Here is a 9731-nt window from a genome sequence, read left to right as displayed (position 1 = left end):
CAGAGAGACAGAGAGAGATAGAGAGAGAGAGAGAGGAGAGAGACAGACAGAAAGACAGACAGACAGACAGAGAGACAAAGAGAGACAGAGACAGAGAGAGACAGAGACAGAGACAGACAGAGAGAGAGACAGAGACAGAGAGAGAGAGGAGAGAGACAGACAGAAAGACAGACAGACAGACAGACAGAGAGACAAAGAGAGACAGAGACAGAGACAGAGACAGAGACAGAGACAGAGACAGAGACAGAGACAGAGACAGACAGGAGAGACAGAGACAGAGGGAGAGAGGGAGAGCCAGAAGCAGAGAGACAAACAGAAAGAAACAGGGGAAGGGAGTAAAGGAGAGAAGGAAAGAGGTAGGGAAGAAACGAGGGAAGAAGGGAGAGGGAAAAGGAGAGGGAAAGGGAGAGATAGAGAATGGAGGCAGGGAAGGGATATCAAATTAAACTGACAACAAAGTTGTAATTATCTCGTCTCTGAATGACACCTCTTCTAGGTTGTTTAGAAGCTCAAATGGCATATCACAAAACGAGTCAATAGCGTGGTGTGGCAACCAGAAAAAGCTAATGACATGTTGGGCTTTATTAAGAGAAGCAAAGCTTCCACCCTTATAATGCTGTCCTCTATCCTGATCATATGTTTGGAGCAGTGTACTCAGCTCTGGTCATGTTTAGGAAGGATACTGATAGGATAAATAACATTCAGAAGAGGGCAGCTAGAATGGAGACAGTCCTTGGCTCCATACCGCATGAGGATGTGTTGAAGGAATTGGGAATCTTGAGCCTAAAAGAGAGGAGACTGAGGGTGACAGACACGATAGTTCATTTCCAGGAACTGAAAAGTTGTCATGTGGAAGATGACTGTCCACCCAGAATCTTTAAGGCTCCATCACCTCCCAGATCATATAGTATCTCCCTCCAAATTGTACTACTTTTAATTTGTGTATATTTTATCTGGATTTTAATGTAAAAGGTAAACTCTTCAGCATTTCATATTTGTCTTTGTATCCCTGCTTCCACAGTGCCTGGCACCTAGCAGTAAATTAATGAATGTTTGTTTATTGAATATAATTTAGATACTTTTTTTGAGTCTAGGTTGAATTAGGAGACCACTAAGATGCCTTACAACTCTGATATTTATTCTGTGATTCTGAAAATATTGGTTAATTGTCATGTTGGCAAATCATGAGAGCTGAAAAAGACCAAGTTCAAGCCCTTCATTTTGTAGAAGAAGACACTGTGGGTCAGGCAGGTATTTGTCTAAGATCACATAGGTAGTTAGCATCAAAGGTAGGATCAGAATACAGGTCCTTCCCTTGAATCCAGAACCAATGGCCTTCCTATTGTCCATATGGCTGTATCCCATTCAGTTACTTCTACCAGCTCAAATACAGCCAAGGAGGAAATACCTTTGTTAATTCAGAGACCACAATTCACATTGACCACAAATCATACATCCCAAACCTCACATTTCAATTCATTTTTAAAGCTGGGAATAACAATGATGCTAAATAAACTCACATTTCTATAGGGATTTAAGGTTTACGAAGTGCTTTCAAAATGCTTTTTTACAGTTAGCTGGATGATCTGCTGAAAGCAAATAAAAAAAGTTTAAAGAAACCAAGTTTTAGGCAAAATGATTAGTCTGCTTATATAAAAATGTGTTGCTAAGCAACTGCATCAATGGAATATTTCAGTTATGATTTGAAGTTCTCTAGCTCCCCTTAGCCATAACAAAAATAGACATTCCGTGGCTAATGAAATCATCTTCTCATAAAATATGGAAACCTGAGACTAATTTTCTGAAACAATGTGTCCTAAAAAACATGGCAACATATTCTTATTATAATACGAAGGGGCACTTGCTAACTTTAATCTGTTTTTCTTTCCTATGGAAAATGGACTTTTTTCCCCTCCCCAAACAAGCTCTCAATTACTCCAGCAAGTTTCTTAGCATTCAGTAAAATAATTGGACATATATTTCCTTTCAGAAGAAATCATAGTTATAGTCATTAAGAATGGGTGAGTGATGTGGTCGTTACCCAATCCCCTACAGCCCCCCATTTCTTTCTCAATCACACATTCCTCATTTGCCTTTTTCAGAAAGACCCCATTTTTTATGAGAAATGAATGAATTAAGAATCCATCTGATTAATTGCATTTTAAACCCAAGCAGCCACTTTAGAATTTTGTGCTTTTGGGTTTTTTTAGTTAGTTAGTCTCTTTGCTGAGAAGTATGCAATCTTGGGACATGAAATACAGTATCAGAGGGTGAACAAGCTTTGGAGGCCATTTCTGGCATCCCACTTCCTTTGGGTCAGGTAGAACCTGAAGTATTACTGGGGGGAGGCTGCCAGGATTTTTTTTCTTAAAAGGTTTCTATAGAAGTATTGAATACCCCCAATAGCACTGGAATTGCAATTGAAAGAGAAAGCCTTGGAATGAAGTGAAAAGAGGCCTGAATTTAGACTCCAAAGATCTTCTGCTTACTACCTGGGTGACCTTGGGCAAGTCATTTGAACTCTAGATTCTCTAGGACTCAGTGGATTATCTAGATTATCTCAAAAATCTATAGAACTATCACTAATTTGGTTGGACTAGATGATTTTGAAAATCCCTTCCAACTTTAAATTTGTGGATATGTAAATCTTAAGTTTAGGGATATGGGTTCAAGTCTTATCACTGTTATTTAGTAACTGATGTGTATCAATTCACTTAATCATCCTGGAATTCAGCTTCTTCTTCTACCAATAGGAATAGGTGGGACAAAATGACCTCAAATTATCCCAGAAAAATCTAAGTCCTATGATCTAGCCCAAAACTGTCAGGAGAACACCTCACCTGGATTCAAATCTTGTCTCTGAACTTCAATATCTATGGGCCCATGGGTAATTCACTTAATAGCTCAAAATAGCTTAGTTTCCTCATCTACAAAATAAAGGACTTGAATGAGGAGATCTTATTATTTCTTAACTAATTTTGTTGAAAATGGATTAAAATTCAAATAGTCCTCACAAAACTTTCCCCAGCAAAATGACCTTCCTCCCACATCCTCAAGGACTATGTGTGAACATAGTTGACTTTTTGCAAAGGCATATAACTCAGGAGTTTCTAAGTCATTTTTAATGATGTTAACCATATTTTTAAAACTCAGTGGGAGTTTTCCATTGAAAGAAACCCTTTCATAAAATGTGAATTCTTGTACAAACCAAGGAATCCTTTTGAAATGAGAAAATTCTCCCTCCCTCTCATCTATTGAATGTATGAATTCATCCTTTTGTACAATCTTTGTTTTCCTAGATTATATTTCACCATTTAGAAAGAGTTTCTTACACTGGTTTCGAATTTTCAGAAAAACAAGGATAATGAGGATGAAGAAGATGATGTTGATGATGGCGGTAATGATGATGGAGGAAAGGGAGGAGAAGAAAATATTAATTTTGTAGCTAACAAGTATAGAGCTAAAATATTTCCTTTTCCACCATATAGAACAAAATCCCCTTTCCACACTGTTATTGGCTCCAACCACAGACAATTCATACCTGAATCCCTACATTTTTTTTTCCACATCTGAAGTCTTGGGTTTAATTCTGGGAGACACATTTCATTTGCAAACCAATAACCTGGAGGATTAAGTGAACCAAATGTCTGGAGAAGGATAACCAGAACAGCAAGGGAATGGGCAAATATTCCATATGAAGAGCAATTGGAGGAACTAGATATGTTTATCTTGGTGAGGTAAAGACTGTACTTGGGGATCAGAGAGGAGAGGGCGATAGTAGATCACATGTGGCTTCAAACATTTGAGTTGTTGCATGAAAAAGGGGCTTATATTTGTACTATTTGACCCATAAGGACAGAAAAGGGAGCATCAATAGAAAGTGACAGTCAGGTTTGGTTCCAAAACATTGGGAATCCAAAAAATAAAAAAATATAGCAAATACCTAACAACTGGAGAAATCCAATTAAAGAATAATCCTCTCAAAAAGAGAGTGTTTCTACTCATCAACTGCTTATGTAGTCAAGGAGAATCTTATTAGAGAGATTGGATTGGATGTCTTCTGGGGTCCCCTCATTCTGAGGTCCTAAATCTCTACCATTACTTCTAGTCCCCTAACCATAATCTACAACAGCAACTGGTTCTGATGAAGTTCTCTGTGTTTGTCCCTTTTGAATTAGAGACCTTCAAAACTCCCCATTACATAAGAGATCAAGTATGTTCATCAGCCTGATATTTAAAGTTTCCTACAGATATAGCCACAGCATCAGAGACACAGAAATAAAAGGAATCTCAGAAGGTAAGTAGTATAGCTTTCTTATTTTCCAAAAGAGGCAATGGAGCCCCCCCCAAAAAAATCAGCATTTGTTAAAGTACCTACTTTGTGTCAAGCAGAATGCTGGGAACAGAGAACACAAAGATAAAAGTGAAACAAATTTTGCCTTCAAGGATCTTGCAACATATTAACATAGACAACATCTACCTATGCAGCTGTATATGAAATAGAAACAAAACAGATTCAAAGTGATGAGGTGGGAAAAAAGAACATTAGCATCTAAGAGGATTCAGAAAGGCCTCATGAAGGTAAATTGAGCTGAATTCGAATCATTATTTTTAATAGGAAGCCAGAAAGGCATCCCAAGGAAGAGAGACAACCTGTACAAAAACACAGAGATATAAAATGGAATATTTTTTGCGAGGAGGAGCAAGGAGGTCAACATTTGGCCATACCTTAGAGTGTGCGAACAGGAGCAATGTGTAATAAATCAGGAAAGATAAGCTGGACTTGAATTGTGAGTGGAATAAATACATTTGTCTTGTGAGTTTTTCTTCTAGATCATATGATTCCCAAAGAATCCCTTACTTTTCTCTCCCAAAGAATCATGCCTTATGAAGAAATAAGGAAAGGAAGAAAGAAGGAAGGAAGGAAGGAAGGAATGAAGGAAGGAAGGAAGGAAGGAAGGAAGGAAGGAAGGAAGGAAGGAAGGAAGGAAGGAAGGAAGGAAGGAAGGAAGGAAGGGAGGGAGAAAGGAAGGAAGGAAAGAAGGAAGGAAGGAAGGAAGGAAGGAAGGAAGGAAGGAAGGAAGGAAGGAAGGAAGGAAGGAAGGAAGGAAGGAAGGAAGGAAGGAAGGAAGGAAGGAAGGGAGAGAGGGAGAGAGGGAGGGAGGAAGGGAGGGAGGAAGGGAGAGAGGGAGGGAGAGAGGGAGGGAGGAAGGGAGGGAGGAAGGGAGAGAGGGAGGGAGGGAGGGAGGGAGGAAGGGAGGGAGGAAGGAAGGAAGGAAGGGAGGAAGGAAGGAAGGAAGGAAGGAAGGAAGGAAGGAAGGAAGGAAGGAAGGAAGGAAGGAAGGAAGGAAGGAAGGAAGGAAGGAAGGAAGGAAGGAAGGAAGGAAGGAAGGAAGGAAGGAAGGAAGGAAGGAAGGAAGGAAGGGAGAGAGGGAGAGAGGGAGGGAGGAAGGAAGGAAGGAAGGGAGAGAGGGAGGGAGGGAGGGAGGGAGGAAGGAAGGAAGGAAAGAAGGAAGGAAGGAAGGAAGGAAGGAAGGAAGGAAGAAAGGAAGGAAGGAAGGAAGGAAGGAAGGAAGGAAGGAAGGAAGGAAGGAAGGAAGGAAGGAAGGAAGGAAGGGAGAGAGGGAGGGAGGGAGGGAGGAAGGGAGGGAGGAAGGAAGGAAGGAAGGAAGGAAGGAAGGAAGGAAGGAAGGAAGGAAGGAAGGAAGGAAGGAAGGAAGGAAGGAAGGAAGGAAGGAAGGAAGGAAGGAAGGAAGGAAGGAAGGAAGGAAGGAAGGAAGGAAGGAAGGAAGGGAGAGAGGGAGAGAGGGAGGGAGGAAGGAAGGAAGGAAGGGAGAGAGGGAGGGAGGGAGGGAGGGAGGAAGGGAGGGAGGAAGGAAGGAAGGAAGGGAGGAAGGAAGGAAGGAAGGAAGGAAGGAAGGAAGGAAGGAAGGAAGGAAGGAAGGAAGGAAGGAAGGAAGGAAGGAAGGAAGGAAGGAAGGAAGGAAGGAAGGAAGGAAGGAAGGAAGGAAGGAAGGAAGGAAGGAAGGAAGGGAGAGAGGGAGGGAGGGAGGGAGGGAGGGAGGGAGGGAGGGAGGAAGGGAGGGAGGGAGGAAGGGAGGAAGGAAGGAAGGAAGGAAGGAAGGAAGGAAGGAAGGAAGGAAGGAAGGAAGGAAGGAAGGAAGGAAGGAAGGAAGGAAGGAAGGAAGGAAGGAAGGAAGGAAGGAAGGAAGGAAGGAAGGAAGGAAGGAAGAAGGAAGGAAGGGAGAGGGAGAGGGAGGGAGGGAGGAAGGAAGGAGGGAGGGAGAGGGGAGGGAGAGAGGGAGGGAGGGAGGGAGGGAGGAAGGGAGGGAGGGAGGGAGGAAGGGAAGAAGAGAGGGAGGGAGGGAAGAAGGGAGGGAGGGAAGGAGGGAAGGAGGGAAGGAGGGAGGGAGGAAGGAAATAAAAGAAAGAGCTGATCAATATATCCAACACAAAAAAAAAAAGGTCGAACATATGCAATATTCCATCTCCACCTAGGCAAACAAAAAAAGGAGGGGGTGCACTTATTCATATCTCTTCTTTGGTGCTAAGGGTAGTCATTATAATTTCTATCAATTGATTTCAATTGTGACGTGGTGGTTATTCTGTTTATATTGTAGACATTTTTGAAGGATTTTAAATTTCAAATAAAGTCAGTTAACAAGCATTTAATAAGTTCTTACTGTGTATCAGGCACTGTACTAAATGCTGAAGATACAAAAAACAGCAAAAGATCATCCCTACTCTCAAGAAGCTCATAGACTAATGGGAAACAACATGACAACAACCATGTACAGAGAAGATTTAGAGAGGATAAAATGGAAATAATCAACAGAGGAAAGTCATTAGAAGAATAAGGGGCTTAAGAAAGACCTCCTATAGGAAAGGGGAGCAATGGGGAATCCCTAGGGTTTTTGAGTAGGAAGAGAGCATGGTCATATCTGGGCTTAGGGAAATCACTTTGACAGTTTTATTGAGCTTATGGGAAGAATGATTAGAAGGCGTTTTATATTTAGGTGAGGAGGAGTTAGGGGGCTTGCTAAAGGTTACAGAGAAAGTAAGAGAGTCGGGTTTCAAACTCAGGTCCTAAGACTCCATGTTCAGCCTTCCTTCCATATAATTATGACTCAGCCTGCTTTTTTCTCTGCTCTGCCTTATCTTATGTTCAGACCTAATTCCCTTTCATTGTTTAGACTGGCTGCTGAACCTGAAAAGAATATGAATTTTACCACCCATCAAATCACATCTCATTCCATTCAGTTACTCCTTATAGGTCACTATTGGATCATAGATCTGGAAGGAAGTATCAAGTACCAATTCTTTCAGTTCTCAGATGGATAAACTGAGACCCAGAGAGATTAAGTGATTTGTTTGCATTACAAAGGTAGTAAGTGGCAGAGGCAGGATTTGAACCCAATTCAGAGCCAATGCCCTTCCCATCGTACCAGGATATTTCCCTAAAAGAACTCTAGTCCATAAATTATGTCAACCTTGCCAGTATAAACTAGAAATGCATTCATTCTCTCAATGTACTCTTTTGATGACTATTTTTGTTCTCTTGCCATAGGGAGAAGTCCTGAAGGGGAGAGGGGATGAAGAGAAACTAAGGAAGCATGGGTAATCTAGGTGCTACATGGGTAAGGAAGCTAGACAGAACTGTAAAGCCTGGATTCTAGACCTAGAGGCACAGGCATAAGCCCAGAAGGAAGTAAAAATAAACAACTTGTTGGTCTGCATCTCACTAACTAACTCACACTGGAAGCAGGCAGAACACCATGAGCAATGAGTCTCTGCAGCTGAGCCGTGATCTCGTCCTCTCACCCACTTCTTTCCCAGATGCCAATTATCAACAGGCAAAGACAAACCAGCAAAAGAACTTTTTGCTGGTGATCATGAATTTAGACAGGCTGCTCCCACGGGCATGCCAAGGGAATTATTTTGTAGCAAAATAATTACATGTTCAACAGATTTAAGAGTTTCTCCGAGCTATGGACCTGGGGCATTCATTACACTCAGAATCAGATATGGGAGTATCTCTCCTTGTAAGTCCCTGTGTATGAGTTCTACATGTCTTCCTTCAGTTTGTGCTACTGGTCAGATTTCAAGCTCAGAAGGACCTTACAGATTCTTTAATCCTGGAATTCTTAACCTTTCCATTTTAGAGATCACTTGAGAGTCTGTTGAAGCCTGTGGACTTCTGCTCAGAACCATATTGTAAAATTCCTAAATAAAATTCAGAGGATTACAAAGGAAACAAAGAATATTGAAATTATCAAATTTCAAAAAATTTCAAAAAAATGAAAAATCAAATGAAAATATCAAAGTATTTTATAAAACAAAAATAAGTCCATAGTCTAGTCTAAGTGCACTGCTCTAAACCAGTCTCTTCTGTGGAAAGGAAATAAGACTGACAGTTTGTGAGGGAAGGGGCCAACTGGGAATGGCAGTTGGGTCTTGTGACTAGCTCTTCCTTCCTGCCATGGGGGTCTGGCTGCCTGGTGTTGGAGGAGAGAGGAGCTTATTCAGCCTGTCTGGAGTGGCATGCTCTTCTTGGTTCAGCCCGAAGATTCAGGCCCATTCATCTCTGAAGGTCAGACCTTGTTGCTTTCTGTGTACTGCTAAGATTCTGAATTAGAACAATGAGAGTAGATGGGAGTGGGACAAACCCTCCACCAGCCTCTGGGACCTGGCCTCAGGTCTGAAGCTGAGAAAAAAAAACTCCAATTCCAACTGCTTATTAAACTTGATATTATTTGAATTCACAGTCAGATAAGTGGACTATCATTTCTGGTCATAGAGGGAGCTGCACTTCAGTTCAGTTTCAAAGACAAACAGACTCCATTGGACCCCTGCTGTTTCCTCTCAGCAGGGGGCATCTCCCTCCCTTACCTCACCAAGCTGTATACCCTCTCTCCCCTCTCTCCTCCATACCCGCATACAAACCTCCCATTATCCTCCTGTTTTCCAATTCCCATTTCCTTTCCCAATAAATATTACACTTCCAAGGAGTTAAAGAGAATACATACTGAAATTAAGAGAGATCGAGTGAATACCTGGGGTGCTAATTTCTGGACAGAATTCCAGTTTGGTACTGAGAAGAATGGAATTCTTCTTGTCAAGGGTCTATCAAGTCATGGTTATTGGGCAGAGAAAGGGGTAACTGACAGGGAATAGTTTCAAGAATACAAATTCAAAGAAAATATATTCATGTCTATCATATATATAATATAGGGTACTGGGCTAGGAGTTAAGGGGAGATGCGCCTTCATCCCTGCCCTCTTTGAACTTCTAGGATAAGAGAGAGAGAGACAGAGACAGAGACAGAGACAGAGAGACTGAGAGAGACAAAGAGAGACAGAGAAAGACAGAGAGAGACAGAGAGAGAGATCATACCTACATGGATATCTACAAAACAATGTCTTCAGCAATTACAAAACCAAATTCTATGGGTCATCAGCCGAAGGGAAAATCATTATAAATGATGGGGGGAGGAGGGAAGATCAGCAGATGCTTCACAGAGGATGTAGATTTTGGATATATAGTTATTTAAAGTGCTACTTTGGAGAAAAGAGACCAGAACTGTGATCACAACAGAAGAGAGAATTCCCTTTCTGGGAATTCTCTTTCACAACTCATTTAACTCATATTCTCAAAGAGCTGCCTGGGGACCAAGAGGTTAAGTGACTTCCCTAAGGACAAATGTCTACCCATTATGCAACACTACCTCATAA

At 41.5% G+C, this 9731-nt stretch overlaps 1 long non-coding RNA gene across 1 annotated transcript; it reads left to right on the top strand.

Annotated features, from left to right (window-relative positions):
- Positions 1–1626: 1626 nt before the first annotated feature.
- Positions 1627–4865, top strand: LOC103092968 (uncharacterized). The gene is made up of 3 exons (XR_460033.3): positions 1627–2021; positions 4179–4297; positions 4619–4865. It is a non-coding gene; the product is annotated as an uncharacterized LOC103092968 (long non-coding RNA).
- Positions 4866–9731: the final 4866 nt, after the last annotated feature.

Source organism: Monodelphis domestica, chromosome 1 (assembly GCF_027887165.1).
Source record: "Monodelphis domestica isolate mMonDom1 chromosome 1, mMonDom1.pri, whole genome shotgun sequence".
Taxonomy (NCBI): Eukaryota; Metazoa; Chordata; class Mammalia; order Didelphimorphia; family Didelphidae; genus Monodelphis; species Monodelphis domestica.
This window is presented reverse-complemented; position numbering and strand designations above follow the sequence as displayed.